A 17,229-nucleotide genomic window follows, 5' to 3' on the forward strand; every position below is an offset into this window, starting at 1 on the left:
ACATCTGCCAGTTCTTTTAATACTCTTGGATGCAGTTCATCTGGCCCTGGAGACTTGAATACATCTAAACTAGCCAAGTATTCTTGTACTATCTCCTTAGTTATTCTGGGCTGTGTTTCCTCTGCTGAATCATTTGCTCCAAATTCTTCAGGTCGGGCATTGTTTTCTTTATCGGAGAAGACTGAGGCAAAGAAGGCATTGAGGAGTTCAGCCCTTTCTGTGTCCCCTGTTTGCATTTCACCATCTTCTCCTCTGAGTGACTCACTGTTTCTTTGTTCTTCCTTTTGCTACGGACATACCCATAAAAGCCTTTTTTGTTGCTTTTAACCTCTCTAGCAAGCCTGAGTTCATTCTGTGCTTTAGCTTTTCTGACTTTGTGTCTACATGTGCTGGCTATTTGTTTGAATTCCTCTTTGGTGGTTTCCCCCCTTTTCCATTTTTTGTACACATCCATTTTTTGCACACAACAAAATGCCAGGGAGTGAGGATGAAAAAGATGGGGTGAAGTTTTATGACAGTCAAGCTAACAGAAGCTAATTATAGTGGTACCTCAGGTTACAGATGCTTCAGGTTACAGACTCCGCTAACCCAGAAATAGTGTGATAGGAATTTTATGGTCTTAAATATATAGTAATGTTCATAACTGCACATACATAGATCAGCACAGGAAAGCCAACCTGGAACCATTTTGATTCCTAAACTGACCAAATCCTTTCTCTGCAAGGTTAAACTGGAAAAGCCTCCCCATTGCCTCTTCCTTCACAAATCCTGTCTTAATCTGTGTTTGAATAAGGTGTGAGCCTGTGACCTGGCCCAGGAAATAAGTATTTTACCACTACAAAAGAATGGCCAGGCTCCCCAGAAAATCCAATCAAGTAACCTGCTAGACAGGAGATAAACAAGGACAAGAGAAAAACAACATTTAAATTTCTGTGATGTAGGTGGGATGTATCTGAGGGGTGGTCTTAGGTTACACCCCTTCTGTGATGTATGCATAATGTTTCTGGGGGTGGTCTTGATCTAGAGGATGGGAATTTCAAAAGTCTTTATAAGGCCTTGCAGGCCATTGTTCTGGGTCCTCTTCCTCTCCTGCGTGTGAGGGGAGTACCCTGTTGCAACAGATCAATAAAGATCAAGCTTACTAGCTGCTTTGCTTCTCAATATTCTCTGGTTGGCCTCTGTTATTTTCTCCTACCAATAGGGAACCTATGTAAGGACTCTATATGGGCTCTTGGATACCCCATAAGGGAAAAGGGCATATTTTTATTTACAACAGATGGCAACCACGAAGGGACTTTTGGTTACCCAGATTCTGGAAGCGAGGAAGGACTGGTTATCCAGCGCGCACCAGGCAGTTTGCCAGGAGGAATAACCAGTCTTCCATCGGTCCCAGGGTCTGGAAATAACTTGGAGTTTCAGCGGGGCTAACCAGAGGAAGCAAATCTTGATCAGGCCGGCCTTAAACAACCAGTCAAGACATCATGGGATCACCAGGAACAGCGCATGCGGAAGTGAGTATTAAGTAGGAAACACGGGTAGTGGGTTGGGGTCTCTAAACCACAGCAACCAAAATTCTTTAATTCTTCCTTTTCCCTTCAAATCTAAAATTTCTACTTTTTAAAAAAATTGCCTTCTCCTCCTTTCTGTCCCCTCGATCTCAACACCAGCCCTAGCCCTTTGGAGTATGCCCAGGCAAAAGTTGTGTGTGACTTCTTTCATTTCCCTTCTACAGTCTATATGCCGACCTATTCCTTTGGAGTTTTGCCCAGAAAAAGGTCGTGCTTTTTCTTCTGTACTGAAAACTATTTAACTCCCAGGTGTAGCCGCACCTCTGCCATGGCGATCTTTGTTAGAGATGACCTGTGAGCAGAGAAAGCAAGGGCACCTGATTCCTTTCCTTCTTTGTCATTTCTGAGTCCCAATCTGGCACTGCGCCATGCAAGCGTCCAGTAGGGAACTCTCAGGTTAGATTGTAAGAGGCAGGAGGTTGCTGTGGGCTCCCTGGCTGAGTAATGACCAAAGGGGGGGTTTGAGATCGCTGACCGCACTGTTAGCTTAGTAGCCAGGAAAGGCCAACAGCTGTACCAGCCTAGTAAGTCAGGCCAGACGAACGGCGGTGTGTCACAGTACTAATTCTCGGAGTTGTCCAAATTGAGTGTACTGTGGGTTATTTATTGTGTTTCCTGAAAAGTGGGGATAAAACCCCGACTGCAGTATAAAAGTAAAAGCTAGCGCTATTAAAATTCTTAAAATGGGTGCACCTCAATCAAAAGAAATGGACCCACAGACTCCTGATGGGAAAGAAGCCCAGTTGGTGCTTACTTCCCGCCTGGACTTTAAGAAACGTTTTTCCTGTGTTTAAATTGTACTTAGGTAACATCCAGCAGCTGCTTATCTTAAATGTGCCATCTAAAATAAAAATGCAAGCTTGCTCCAAATTCTAAATCTAAGGAAGCCATGTTGAGCCTTATCAATCTTAAAGCAAGACAAAGTGGAGAATGAAGTGTGCAAATGTTTGTTATTTGAGAGAGGCTCTAAAAGAGAGTCTTCCTCCCAAGTGGTAAAATCCTGTATACGTGCTACTTGTGTTCTGAAAGGAGGATTACCCCACCTCCTTCCTCTAGTTTAAGAGAGGAAGGTGATTTTAAGTCTAATGGTAAATGATGTTGTGTTGTAACTTTTGAGTTTGTGAGTACACCTGTGTTTCAGTCTATCTTGGAATGTGAAGTTAACCTAATGTTTCTGCTGCAAAAGCCTAGTTGAGCCAATTCCTCTCTCAAGCTAAAATGCAGTGTATGTACTTCATTAAGCATATGCCTATGAAAGTATGGTGTTCCTTCTAAGAAAAATATCTGAGTCCAGTTTTAACTTTGATTTGGTTGGACAGAAGAGTTATTGTAAGGCTCCTGATATCAGTTTCTATAAGACTTCCTCTTTTCTTAGAAAATGCCCCCCCCCCTTGTTTCATTCTGTCTCTTTCAGGTTTTTTTCCCCTTCTCCTCCTTACTTCTGTGCCAAGTAAATTTACTCCCGAGTAAGCTTCCTTTAAAGGAAACTGCAAAGGTGGGGGGGGGCATAGATTAGGCTTACTATTCCTCTGCAAGTTCAGGAAAAATTGTTCACTTTTGTATTCCTTTTAAATCAAATCTATGGCTGTTTTAACTGTGCTTTATAAAAGATCCTCTCCCTATCCTAGGAAAAAACTGTTCAATTCAATCTTCCTTTATTTCTCTAGGAACTTGCATTCTTTAGTCTAAGGAAGCAAACTCACTCAAACTAGCTTCAAGATCTGCTAAAAGGGTTCTGTATAGAATTGGGTACTTTTATTTTCCTCTTCCTTAGTACATGATAGGCGCATGGCTTGTGATCTCTTCTCCAGTTGTGTCTGTGTACATAAGTATGTGTGTGTTTCTGGTAGTACAAATCTTGCTATGAACCCTGTATTTTAGGGTTGGACTAGATGACCCCAGGCCCCTTTCAACTTTCCCAATTTGTGGCTGATGAGTTGAAATTCAGCCCAGATTTGCTCTTTGTTTTTTAAAAGGTGTGAGGTGAAGCCATGATGTTTGAAGCAGAACTGGTGATATCAGGCATTTAAGTGATTACAGTGTTTATCATTTTGTCTATTATTTAAAAAAATCAAACTTAAAAGTCTATTAAAAGTTTAAGCACATAAAAATTCATATAGTCAAGTAGAATTAGCCTTGACCATCCATCCTGTAAATAAAGGGCAGTAAAATTTGTCTGCAAATGGTAAGGCTGAAATGACTGAGAATGTTAAAAAAAAAAAATCCTATGAATTCTGATTCTGGCCATTTTTACTCATAAATAAGAGAGCGGTTGATTGTTCCGCGAATGACCAGATAAAATGACCAATAATGATAGCCCTTTCCTGTACATAAAGGAAGCACTCCTTTTGCTTGGGCTGAAATTGCTAGCTTTGGTGAATACTTAAATTGCTGAGTTTCTCTTTTTTGTTTTAAAATCTAACCCTATTTTTAAAATCTACCCCTTACCTTTCCCTTCCTTATTCTAATTGAGCCAAAAGATGCAACATTTTCAATGGTATAAAAGGTTTGCTGAGACATGAACTCTGCACATGCACAGAGGCTAGATCAGCTTACAAAAAAGAGAGCGCGAGAGAAAGGAGGGGGGGAGAGAGAAGGTTTGGAGAGTGTGAAACCTATACAAATTTCCTTATGTAAAACTTGGAACCATTGAGGGAAATCACCCTTAATGTCTTGCTCCAGGGGCTACGTAAGACAAAAGGTTCGCCTCCCAATGGAATTTAAATTTTATAAGTTTTTTTTGGTGTGTGTGTGTATATGCCTATGCATTTTAGGAACAGCATTTCCTGACAGACCTCTCACATGAAATAATTTTCCCTTTTAACAGAGTGTCCTTTCTTTTCTCCCACAGCACAAATGATAATGAGGGGATGCAAACAGTGATTTAAATACTCTATAAAAAGTAATTGCATTTGTTTTCCTTTTGTCTTTCTTCACTTAAAGCCAAACAGTCACTTTCTTTCTGTTCAGCAAAACAAGTCTGAATCCCTGCTACATTAGTTGATTTCCTTCTATCTCTTTGTGGCTTTGACATTTTTTTAGGTTACAAATAATTTGTTTTCGTTTATTAAGTTCGTTTTATCAGTTCTTCCATTATATATATGAAATTAATTGAAGCACAACCAAACATTGTTTGTGGAATGGTATTGTTTACCTTTTTGCCTGAGCATTTCTTAATTCTGTCATTTTGGCTAGTGCAAGGTACTTGTACAACTTTAAATTGCCATTCATTTTTTCTTGGTATTAACTCATTTCCCAGTATTAACATTACAGCTGATGTTGTCACATCAAGAAACACTATTTTATTTTCATTTGGGATGTTAGAATGCCAAAACAGATTACTTCAGGTTACTTCAAGTTTCTTATTAATTGTGTGTCTTAGCATTTATTTATTTTTGGTTCCTCATAGGTCATTTTGTGTGTGTGTTCTACTTTGGGGACATGTTCATCACATGTTGAAAGTCAGTTTCATGAAGTTCTTTTATCAGATAGCACATGGTGAATTTAAAGTTTTTCCCCCATTGTTTTCCCATTTTTTTCAGTCTAGTAGTAATCTGCGTGGTTTTGATAATATATTTAATAATAATTCTTTTCTAAATCTGATGTCCTTGTGTCAAGTTTGTTTTCATCTGACTGGTAATCTAATTTTTTGCTTTCTTTTGTATTTTTTAACCTTTGTATTTTTTACAGTTCTCTTTCTATACATGTGGAGTAATTTTTATTTTATAATATGAAAAGAACAACAACAACAAAAACTAAGTGAAGGAAAGCAAACAAACTTAGCAGATAATAACAGTAATTATGTGGAAATGTGATAATAATATTGAAATAAATAAAATGCTTAATGTGCTAAGATTTTTTATTATCTGCAGCTTCCCACGGAAAACTCAAGGACATCCTTTTTGCCTTTTGCCCCTTCCTTGTCTAACTGTGTGTTTAAGTCTCCCCAAAACCCTGCCCCCTTACAGGATATCACTTCTACAGATGTGCAATGATGAAAAGCAGCAACAACCCCTCAACTCAGTTCTTCGCCATCACAAGACCTGCAACACCAGAGTTTTCAAAGTGCCCACAGCTATCTCTTTCAAAGGCTATAGACTGACGGGGGGGCTGATAAAGGGGGGGAGGAGTTGAATTGCAAGGACATTTTTTCACTTGAACCTCAAGCCTCTGCTCCAGGATTCAAAAGATACATACGTAAAAGATCACAATTGTGTCAAGATATGCAAGAGATATTTAATTATTTTGTTTTGTATTATGTGTTATTATGTAAGAATGTTGAAATGTGTCTGACAGTGTGATTTCCACAAAGGGGGGCAATTTATTGTGTGTAACTGTTGTTATGTTTAATGTCTTATTGCTTACACCCCAATGGAGAATTCTCATGCATTTTATACTTTCTAATAGCTCACACTATTGTGTAGTGCAATGTTTAGATAACCACATTTCATTGTCCCACCTGGCACTATGCCAATCTTCCCTATCCATTTTAAAATGTGTTAAACCTCGCTTTGCCAAGGACAAACTTATGGATCCATAAAACACCAGGTACATGAAGGTGGATATGCTTTGGTTTAGCAGGAATGATCCCTTATAGACTTAAATTGACTTATTTGGACAACTGCCCTTGTTAAGAATGGTTTTCTTTTAACAGATTGGTTTGAAGACTTGAGAACCATGGGGCAAGATAAATTCAAATTGGACTCAGTTTGAATTGGGCAAGTGTATCCAGGCTGCAATTAGCTTTTTGGTCCTTTAAGTGCAAGTGAGCAACTTTCCATGAGTGCGAGACCACAGCCTATAATAAAATCCCATAGCTAAAGGCCAAGGCGAAGACCTCTCCCTCACGAGATGCCCAAACCTGTGCCAGCTATGGTGAATGCTAGGCAACATGGTTAAATGAAAGCCCCGAGGGGATTCAACAGACAGGATGTGTTGCTGTAGCACTGTCGGTGTGAGACCACAGAAGAGCTACCTTGACACCTGAGAACACAAAAATGGCGGGGGGGGGGGAAGCAAACTGCACTTTTCAGTCATTAGTGGACCTTCCTGCTAGGTGTAAAGCATAGAACACTATTGAGTAAATGGTCTCTCCCAAAGTGTTAGAATGCCACAAGTAATTTAGTAGCAAAACGCAACATGTGTTATTTTTATATGATATATTTATACAAAGACATCCATTTACAACATACGATGTTATTATTTGTGGGGCAAAAAATTTTAAGAAAAATTCTAGCCCCAAAGGGGGGAATAATGTGATAGGAATTTTATGGTCTTAAATATATAGTAATGTTCATAACTGCACATACATAGATCAGCACAGGAAAGCCAACCTGGAACCATTTTGATTCCTAAACTGACCAAATCCTTTCTCTGCAAGGTTAAACTGGAAAAGCCTCCCCATTGTCTCTTCCTTCACAAATCCTGTCTTAATCTGTGTTTGAATAAGGTGTGAGCCTGTGACCTGGCCCAGGAAATAAGTATTTTACCACTACAAAAGAATGGCCAGGCTCCCCAGAAAATCCAATCAAGTAACCTGCTAGACAGGAGATAAACAAGGACAAGAGAAAAACAACATTTAAATTTCTGTGATGTAGGTGGGATGTATCTGAGGGGTGGTCTTAGGTTACACCCCTTCTGTGATGTATGTTTCTGGGGGTGGTCTTGATCTAGAGGATGGGAATTTCAAAAGTCTTTATAAGGCCTTGCAGGCCATTGTTCTGGGTCCTCTTCCTCTCCTGCGTGTGAGGGGAGTACCCTGTTGCAACAGATCAATAAAGATCAAGCTTACTAGCTGCTTTGCTTCTCAATATTCTCTGGTTGGCCTCTGTTATTTTCTCCTACCAATAGGGAACCTATGTAAGGACTCTATATGGGCTCTTGGATACCCCATAAGGGAAAAGGGCATATTTTTATTTACAACAATAGTAACTCGGGTTAAGAACTTTGCTTCAGGATGAGAACAGAAATCGTGCTCTGGTGGTGCGGCGGCAGCAGGAGGCCCCATTAGCTAAAGTGGTAGCTCAGGTTAAGGACAGTTTCAGGGTAAGAATGGACCTCCAGAACAAATTAAGTTCTTAACCCAAGGTGCAGGGAATGGTTTTACCAAGACACTCCAATTACAGTGCTTTGGGGAATGATATGGAAGCAACATATCAGAAAAGAGTACAAAACTATGGTGTGTGTATATGAAGTGAATCCTTTTTTATCCTCCCACAATTCAACTTTAAAGGCACTTGGCACAACCACCCTGCCCCATCCTGCCCAGCCCAGCACAGCTGTCTGAAATCTGGCAGATTTCATACCCTTAGAATTCCATCCATTTGCAAATTCCATCCATTTCTGCTAAAACATTTAAAAAAGTCATAGACTGTTATCCTTTTTAAATAAACTTTAACTTTAATTAATTTATATAGTTTTAAAAAATAGTTACATACTGCAGTTTCATTTTAAAAAACTTAAATTAGTTTACAACACGCACACACATACACACATTCCCATCAGTTTTGCCTTGTACAATATAGTTTTGTATGTTATCTTTGGTAACAATTTTGTATGTTATTTTTGTAGATGTGGCACATAGAAGTGCGTCATCTAAATTTGTGTTTCTACAACACAAAGTTAGATGACTCACTCCTTTTCACCACGTTGCATTTGAAAAGGTTAATAAGTTAAGTTCACATTAAAATGTAAAACGACTCAAATTTCTTCCCCATCCACATAAGAGAAGAGTGTTCCGCCTGTGTTCCAGTAATTCACATAGCACCTTGAATTAGCCTCTCGGACTTTTTCTGGATATATAAATGTGGTGGATAGTTAACTGGCATTATCACACAGAACTGCTTTAAGAGCAGTATTTCTTACTTAGTTTCACTAAGGTCTCCTTTGATGTGGTTTGCATAGAATTTTTGTAAAGGTTTTGATGGTAGTGCAAATTTATTTGGTCTGGCTACAGTGGGCTTCAAAATTGCTCGAACATTGCCAGATACTTCCAGCAAAAGAACGTTAGGCATGTTTTGTTCCAATTAATGAGGCATTAAGATTGATGGGAGAGGTAATTAAGGTACAAGTCTATAGGTTCTTGAATGCTGCTTAAGCAATTAGCATCCCCAAGGAACACAATCTAAACAGGAAATCTCCTTCCATGTAGAAGGCAAAAGTCCTCAACCTTCCTGGGCTGTGAAGGCCCATAGATAAAGATCAAAGAGAGGAGGGTTTTACTCATGTTTGCTAGAACACATCTCAGATCTTCCGCATGATTCCCCGCCTTTGTGGATGCTCAATTGTGCAGAGAGAGCTAATGAAATCTTTTGAATTTCATTTTTTTAAGTTAACCTTTATTTTATTCTATATATACAAATACTTATATACTCCAGTTTTGTAAAATAAAAAATTAAAGCAGTTTTCAACAGTTCAACAGTTATATATTTGCAATAAAAGCCACACAGCAAATTTAATTCAGAAATCACCAACTAACTATTATAGAAGTTATGTTATTTGTCTGCATGAGTGTTCAGCAAAAGTTTAAAAGTTACAGCAGAGAACACCTGCTGAAACTCAAGTGGAAGACTGCACTGAAGGTGGAATTTGTGTTGACAACAGATGGGGATGGATGGTGTCAATTTCAGTTTCTCATTTATCAAAGCTTATGTTTGGTTTGCCACATCTCCAAATCAGCCTGCAATTCTTAGTGCCCCAATGAAAATCTGCCACCATTTTAGGGTTCACTCAAGCAAATATACAAGTTGGTTTGCAATTTTGCATAATACACGTTTTCCAGGCAATTTAGCCTAACACTGTGTTCTTGTATTTTATTTCCAGTAACATATGTGAGATTATGTACACTTCCCCTAAAATGTGAATTTTTGTACACATCATTTAGACTGAAAAAATAAAATAAGCCCAAATTTAAAAGAATCAATTCTGCTTGCTACATTTCCACTTCAGATTGCAAATGTAAATTAAAGGTAAAGGTAAAGGTAAAGGTAAAGGGACCCCTGACCATTAGGTCCACTCGTGGCTGACTTTGGGGTTGCAGTGCTCATCTCGCTTTCTTGGCCGAGGGAGCCAGCGTACAGCTTCCGGGTCATGTGGCCAGCATGACTAAGCCGCTTCTGGCAAACCAGAGCAGCGCACGGAAACACTGTTTACCTTCCCGCCGGAGCAGTACCTATTCATCTACTTGCACTTTGATGTGCTTTCACACTGCTAGGTTGGCAGGAGCAGGGACCGAGCAACGGGAGCTCACCCCGTCGCAGGGATTCGAACTGCCAACCTTCTGATCAGCAAGTCCTAGGTTCAGTGGTTTAACCCACAGCGCCACCCACGTCCCACCAAATGTAAATTAGTTATGTCCTTATTAAAACATGACATTTCTTCCCCTTTCTGTACAGGAAGAAGAGGTTTTTTTTGTTTTTGTGTGTGTGTTTTTGGCGGGGGTGGTCACATTAATTCAAAAAGAAGGAGGCGTTCTCTTTGATTTTGCCTCTTGGGCATATATAAATGTGATAGATTCCTTGCTCCCATTACCACAGAACACTCCTTTATTCTAGCAGCCATTTTTTAGCAAGAAGTCCTTTTTGTCTACACAGCAAAAAGTCAAGATGGTAAGTGGATTAATGCTTTTGTGCCTCACTAAGGTCAGTGATCCAAACCTTTCACCTGTTGCAAAGGCTTATGTGGCAATGCAAATTTATTTGCTCTGACTAAAATGGGCTTCAGAATTAGGGTGCTTCAAAGGCTCCCTGTCCCCTCTGACTCCTGCCAGTCAATATCAGAATCCTAGTCATTAGTCACGTAACCTACTTGCAGTTAATTGAAACCCTCTCACTCTATTCACTCTTTATTACAGTTTTCCAGAGTTCAGGGGGGGAGTTTAGTTGCCCCCACAGTTGAGGTATTTCAAAAGAAGATTATGCGTACAGTGCAGATATTTGGGGATATATTAATGTCCTCCCCTTAGAAGTGGTGCAGAACTCTTTCCTGAAATCACTGTTGATTGTCCCCAAAGGTACACCTGCCCCCTTTTAAGAGCTGAAACAGGGCTAATCTGCTTACAAACCAGTGTGCATGTATTGCTAGCCCTATACTGGCTGAAGCTGGCTAGCATGAGTAATACCAGGCTCCCTAAAAATGCCTCCGAGAGCAATTGCATTTTACACCCTGAAGCTCTTGGGCAAACTCAGTCAGTAAGATTCTCCATTATTATGGGATTAATGTGGACTCCCTACCAAATCTTGCCTCTAACAGAGTCAAACAACTCATCAAAGAGAAAAACCATTTGGACTCTAAATGGCGGGACCTTCATTTACTTTCCCAGATGGCATACTCATCCTGGTATCCAATATAGAAAACATATTTTGGGCTGGAGCCGTACTTCATTAATCTCACGCTGGCACCACTTAGAAAAGCATTTACAGCTTTGCGTCTTCAGTGTATGCCCTCTGCATATCTAGTGGGGAGATTCAATAACGCCCTTGTGCACCAAAGACTCTGCATCTGTGAGTCGGGAGACATGGAGGACATTCCATCCCATTTGTTACTGTGCCCTTCATAGACAAAAATTCCTTCATTACATCCTTTCCTCTCTTTCCCCTTGATCAAATCTCTATTTTGCTGGCTGGCAATAACATATTTATTACTGCACAGGTTGCAAAATTTGCCTTGGCTGCAAGTAAGTTGAGCACTAGGCACCAAGACACGTATTGTAAGGGGGAGTGTGAGATGTGGAGTGCTTAACTTATGCAGGTGTGATTTTTGAATTTCTGCTTTGCTGTTGTTGCTGTTTAGTTTTAAATCAATTATTTGTATTCTATGCATTGTGACCAATTGTGACAGCTTATAGCTTTTAGCAGTAAATATTTCATTCATTTATTAAAATGTAAATAACCACAAAGTTCTAGTGGAGTCAAAGCTTAGTGTAAACTCTCAAAGCAACTGAAAGCCTGTTTTGCTGAATTCTTCTCCCTTCCCATTCCTCTTTTTCAGAAAGTTGCTCTCATCCTGATCATGTTATGCATCACCTGGCTGGGCAAGGGCCAAGGCTCTTGTGTCCGAACCATAAATAAAGCAGAAGTTAAAGATGGTAAAGTTATTGAACAGCCTACTGATTTGTGCAATTGATTATTTCATGGTTGGCTTTTTTTAAAAAAAATAAATTGATCCTGACTCAGGATTAGGGATGTGAAAGAAATTCCATTCAGTTTGCATTTGAAGGTGAATCTATCAAATTATCAATTTCTAGAAGACATGAGAAACAAAACAAAGTCTTCCTTTGCAATCTGTTGTTGTATGAATTTTGCAAGGCAGTTCTCCAAGCAAATAGTGTTTACAAAAATGCATATGCTAGGTAAAAGTGTGCGTAAAAATGAACATATTAGCAAAAATATAAAAACAAATGCAATATATTGGGAGAAATCACTTGCAAAAATGGGGACATTAGTCAAAACTGCATACAAAATGTGCTTATTATGAAATATTTGCACTAGCAATGTTGAACAATTTTCATGAAGAAAGAGCAGGGCCTGCACACTCAAGCAAGCATTTCCATAGACTTCAACCCACCCCTACTTGCTGGGACAAGGCACCAGATGGCCAAATTCATGGAGATCCAGGCTTGGGCTGAGTCAGCTTGAGACAGCCCTAAATTGCCCTGGGTTGAATCAGGCCTCCAGAGCAATGAAAAGCTGTCAGGAGACAGCATGTCCAGAAGGAAGACTGCAGAGGTCAGCTTCACCACCTTGTTAAAAGCAACAGCTAAGCATTAACTCTCCACCCAAATTGATTCAGGACTGATTCGTGGGTGGGAGGGTTGATTCCTAGATTGTCCTGGATCAGGTGAAGGGTGTTTTGGAAATTCAAGCATTCTTTTGGATTCAGTGGCAACAGCAACAGTAGTGGAGAGGAGTTCACTGCCTTTATAGTGTCAGGCTCGAACACAGCATAAAAAACAGTGACACATACTTTTAGCAGAATAACATAGCATAAGCAAGATAAAATACTTTCCCCTTCAGTTATCAGGAGCACCAGAGGATGATAACAGAGAGATTTTAGCTGGCCAGTACACAGCAGGAACAGATCAGCGCCTACGTCAAAGCTCAAAGGTCAGACCCTATCAGGAAGATTGACATCCCTGAGAGGCCGCATGCTGGCTGGACTGACATCCAAAGGTCCTCCCGCACCCTGCCAGCACTTATCCTTGAAGCACATTAGCCATTCAGGGCAATAAAGCAACCCCTGAGAGTCCTAAAGGGTGTAACCTTTTAGGATGGGCCAATAATGAAGCAGGAAGACTTGTATAAACCAAAAAACCTATCTCCTCAGTATTATTCCGCAATAGGTTTTCCCTATAGAGGGGAGTGTGTGCACAGCCTTACGATGTACCAGGAACTATTCTTATTTCCTGATCCATGCACTTGATCAGTTACCATCCATATTTTGGTCCTTTGGTTTGCCTTCTGGGCATACCTTCTCAAACTGTGTTTTGCAGGATTGCCAGAGTTGTCCTCCTTCAGTATCCAGTCCCCTCTTCAGGTTCCCTAAAAATTAAAGATTTGAGTGGGCAATGGTGTGTATCTTCTCTTTCCCACAGGAGTGGGGAATCTATGGGCCATCACTCTCACCACCCCCAGCCATTAATCACGCTGGTGTGTGGAGTCTAAAATGCAAATTGGAGTCTAAAAACACCTGGAAGGTCGCAGCTTGTCCATCCCTGGCCTAATATACAACTTGGTGAATGCACACACATGCACCCAAAGGCACCAGCCAGACCAGAACCTGTCATTTCATCAACCATTTCATCAACCACTGCAGCTGCAGAGGTGTATTTTGAAACCATTGGTTGTGGTGATGGGCATCCATGCAGGCAGGGGTGGGGGGAACCACTGCCCTCTCTCACAGGTGCCTCGTAATTTCCAGATCCCCATTTTTATTTTTTAAAAGTGGGAGGAGAGTGCATTTCTAACATTTGTATAATTTGAACTTTCAGGCAAGATGTACAGGTGCTATTCTTCTCAATCTTGGGAGATAAACTAGTCTGTTCCCCCAGGAGGAAGCCCACAAGCGGAGAACAGGAGCAACTGGGACTCAGAAACAGGCTGTCTCCCACAGTGGGAAGAGCCAGACTGGAGAAATAAGCTGTGGGTGCTGTTACAGGCTGGGCAACCATGAGAGTGTGGTGCCAAGTGGTGATAATTTCCCCAGGTTATCTTCTGATTTGAACAGCTGCTTTTTGTTGCATTTTGGAAGTGCGGGCACTGATGCCGATGAAACTGACCGTGTTCTCCCTGCCATCTCTAGGATCAGTCATTCCTCCAGATGGATGCACTTCTCCTTTGGATGGGACAAAACACGGAATGGGGTCTGAGTGGAATGGAGCTAAAGGCATGAAATGCAAGTGCAGCAGAAGCGGAGCAGAATGCTGTGACAATAGGTAGGAAAAAGTAAAAGATTGGCACTGGGCCTATTCATCCATTGCCCACACTGGCAGGGGGAGAATCTCCCTCTGTCAGTGAATAGAGGCTTGATCAGTTATGGACACAGATTTACATGTGCTACTTTATATTTATTGGTGCAAATTTAGAAACAGTTAGAAATACAAGGCATTATAATCATCATCATCATCATCATCATCCTGCCCTTCCTCCCCCAGGAGCCCTTGGCAGCATACAGAAGTAGAATTTAATAGAGAAACAATGCAAATATTTTAAAAAAGATTAAAACATTCTAAAAAGATCTAAACTCAATTGCAGCTTTAAGAAAACATTGTAAAAAACAATTTAAAACATTCTTTCATCCAAAGCTCTTAGGGCCGGTTAAACGACCCCCGTGGGCTGCTTGTGGCCCATGGGCCTTAGGTTGGCAACCCCTGCTTTAAAGCATGGGCTGTGCCTAGGAAGTGCATGGAAAGTAAGTGTGGAGAAGCCCTGAGACAAAGAAGACTGACAGGCAGTGCCATTCCCTGGAGTGGCTGTCAGCAAGGAGGCAGGCGCTGGCTGAGGACCTCCTGAGCTTGCCTTAATGGACTGCCCGCCACTGAGCCGGACACCGTGAGTAGCCCCTCTCGTTGGTGTTGTGGCACCACATTAAGATTGCAATCCTCTATAGCGATGTGCTTATCGAATTGACTCCCATGATCTATCAAGCTGAACCAGGGGCAAAGGACATGCAGTTAGAAGGAAAGGACAGGGTGAGCAGAGGGATTTCTTTTCAGGACCAGAACTGAGCAGAGCTCACACATCCCTTCCACACAGAAGTGCACATCTGGTTAGCCTTCTCCATTTCAGCCACATGTTTAGGACCTTGGCTTTTTTGTTGCTGTTGGTAAGCAACTGGGAGGCAGAAGCAGCTGTATTTGAAGAACTGCTGCAAATCACTAGGGGAATCAGTCTGCCAGGAGACCTTGATCTACCTTCTGCCCACACACCAAGAGAAGGCAAGCTGCTGAACTCCACGTTCAACTCCTACTTTCACCAGTCCTGACCAGCATAGCTAATAGTCAGGGGTGATGGTAGCCTTGTTGGCTACTCCCAGTATATACACTTAGTGCCAATCCACATTTGCCTGAAAAATCCTGACTTGCTTTGCTCGGTGGCTCCACGGGTGCACTTTCTACTTCTGTCCTGGAACCATCTCCAGGAAACCAGGTTTCTTTGTGCACACTTGGGTTGTGCATTGTCAGATTTTTCTGCCTTGCTCCACCCTCTGGGGGTCAGTGTGGGGGTTACCTGTTGCTAAAAGGTAAAGAGAATAAGCTAAGTTTCCAGGACTCTTTGCTCCCCCCTCCAAATAGGTTATTAAGAGGGTTTCTAAAGGCACTCTAGGCTTCTGGCCTCCTTGCTCCCAACTTATCACCTCTGCATTCTCTAGAATGGCCTTTCAGTTTTTTAAGAGGGAAGGTTTTGCAGTTATGCAGAAAGATGTGATACGATCAGAACGTGAGTGTTTTATTGCAGAACAGGGTCATCTGGAAAATGAGGGGGAAATCCCAGGTCCCAGGCAGGCAATAACTGGGGGGGGGGTGCAGTTCAATGGTGGGAAGCTCTAATGAAAAACTATTGCCAGGGAGGGGGCATGGGAAGAAAGGGAGGAGGTGGGAGGAAACGGCCCCTGCCAGCAGATCTGCAGAAACTTCAAAGAAAGCTATTCACAAGCCCTTCCAAAATCAGTTTGCGTGGACAGGCAAAGTCCCCCAAACCCTGGGCGGCCCCCATGTGGAATAACGACTCAAGACAACGTGCTATGGGATTAAAATTGGCCACAACTTTATTATGTTTCAGATGTGGGTAGACCTTGGCTCAGGCACTGGGCGTTTATCCCTCCCCGGTCCCCAGCGGGGATCTGGGGAACATCAGGGTTATCCGGGGGGGGGGGGGCTGGCTCTGGAGAACATATGTTCAAGCAGAGAGAGTCTGCCCCCATTACGGCACCGTCGCAGGCATATGGTCAAAGCCTCCCCTCAAATAACCCCTTTAACGGGGAACCCTGGTATCGCCGCCGCAAAGAGGAAGGAGGCGTGGGTCACCGCTGCACCCCCCCCATTCAGAGAAGATAGACTAAAGGATTCCGCCCAAGGCCTGATACCGCCAAAGTTGTGATGTTTTGCTACGGGGAAGGCAAAACCTGCCAATGCAGGGAAATTCCTTTCCGGCCCTTCAACAGCGACCCTGACGTAGCAGCGCCCGCGTACCTGTGGAGAAGAGGTTAACCTGCAAAAGAAGTCTTAACTGAGGGTGGGTAGGGTGGGAGAAGCTCTGGAGCCAACTGAAGATTCCCAGGTAAGATCCTCCCTCTATTGTGTGGGCAGGGGTCCCTCCCCCTACCTAGCCTGATCACCTTGGCAACGCCTGCCCAGGCGGAATTCGGCAACTGACTGAGGTAGGTAGAGACCTCTAGGTATCTCACCTGGGGGAGGCGAAGCCAAGCCTGTGCTAATGGTGCCGCGTAGGGTCCAGGGGCTGCGTGCGACCATGCAAAGGCCCCCCCCCATTTAATGTGGGGAGCGGTCATTATCAAGTGGGCCAAATCTCTCTTCAGGTTTTCTGGCAAGATCAGATTTTCTCAAGAAACTTATGGCACAGCTGCAGAACAGCATGAAAAGCTCTAGGACCCAGAATAATTAGTTGGTACACAATAGGATCAAAATACAAGTCAAGCGAATGTGAATGTGGACTTATGAGTAGGCAGGCAGAGACTGCACTGAAAGATGTTAGCGATAGCTAAACTGGTGTGTCATTTTAGAGCTTCTTTAAAGACTGTTGCAATTCAAGACAAACCTTGTTTCATACTTAATGCTTCTTCTTTTATTAGCAAACCTGGAACCAAGGGGAAATGATGATGCTTCGCAGCTGAATTTTGAAGCTATAAAGGGACCCATCACAACTGTGTTTTGAAGCTATACAAACCTATTCCATTCCCTTCATGATAGAGAACCTGAATAAATCAGTCAATGTCTTCATCTCTGCCTCTTTTCTTCCATGAGTGCCCAAAGGATGAGTGTGTCTTTATTGAATGACATGGCGGGGGCCTCATCAGGTGGAGGGTCTCTCAAAGGGTTGGCCTGGGTCAATTTTTCATGTGTCCATTCCTACAATCTTTCTATTTCCAGATTTAACTGTGGATTCTGTTTTCTAAATCTCTTAGAAAATCCATACTTAAATACTAT

General features: G+C 42.0%; 1 long non-coding RNA gene across 1 annotated transcript; it reads left to right on the top strand.

The window, feature by feature from the left end:
• Nucleotides 1-10,037: 10,037 nt before the first annotated feature.
• On the top strand, nt 10,038-17,022 carry LOC309535925. The gene is made up of 4 exons (XR_014221442.1): nt 10,038-10,174; nt 11,556-11,652; nt 13,866-13,998; nt 16,875-17,022. It is a non-coding gene; the product is annotated as an uncharacterized lncRNA (long non-coding RNA).
• The last annotated feature ends 207 nt before the right edge of the window (nt 17,023-17,229 follow it).

This window comes from Podarcis vaucheri (genome assembly GCF_965113315.1).
Source record: "Podarcis vaucheri genome assembly, chromosome: 7".
NCBI classification, from domain to species: Eukaryota; Metazoa; Chordata; class Lepidosauria; order Squamata; family Lacertidae; genus Podarcis; species Podarcis vaucheri.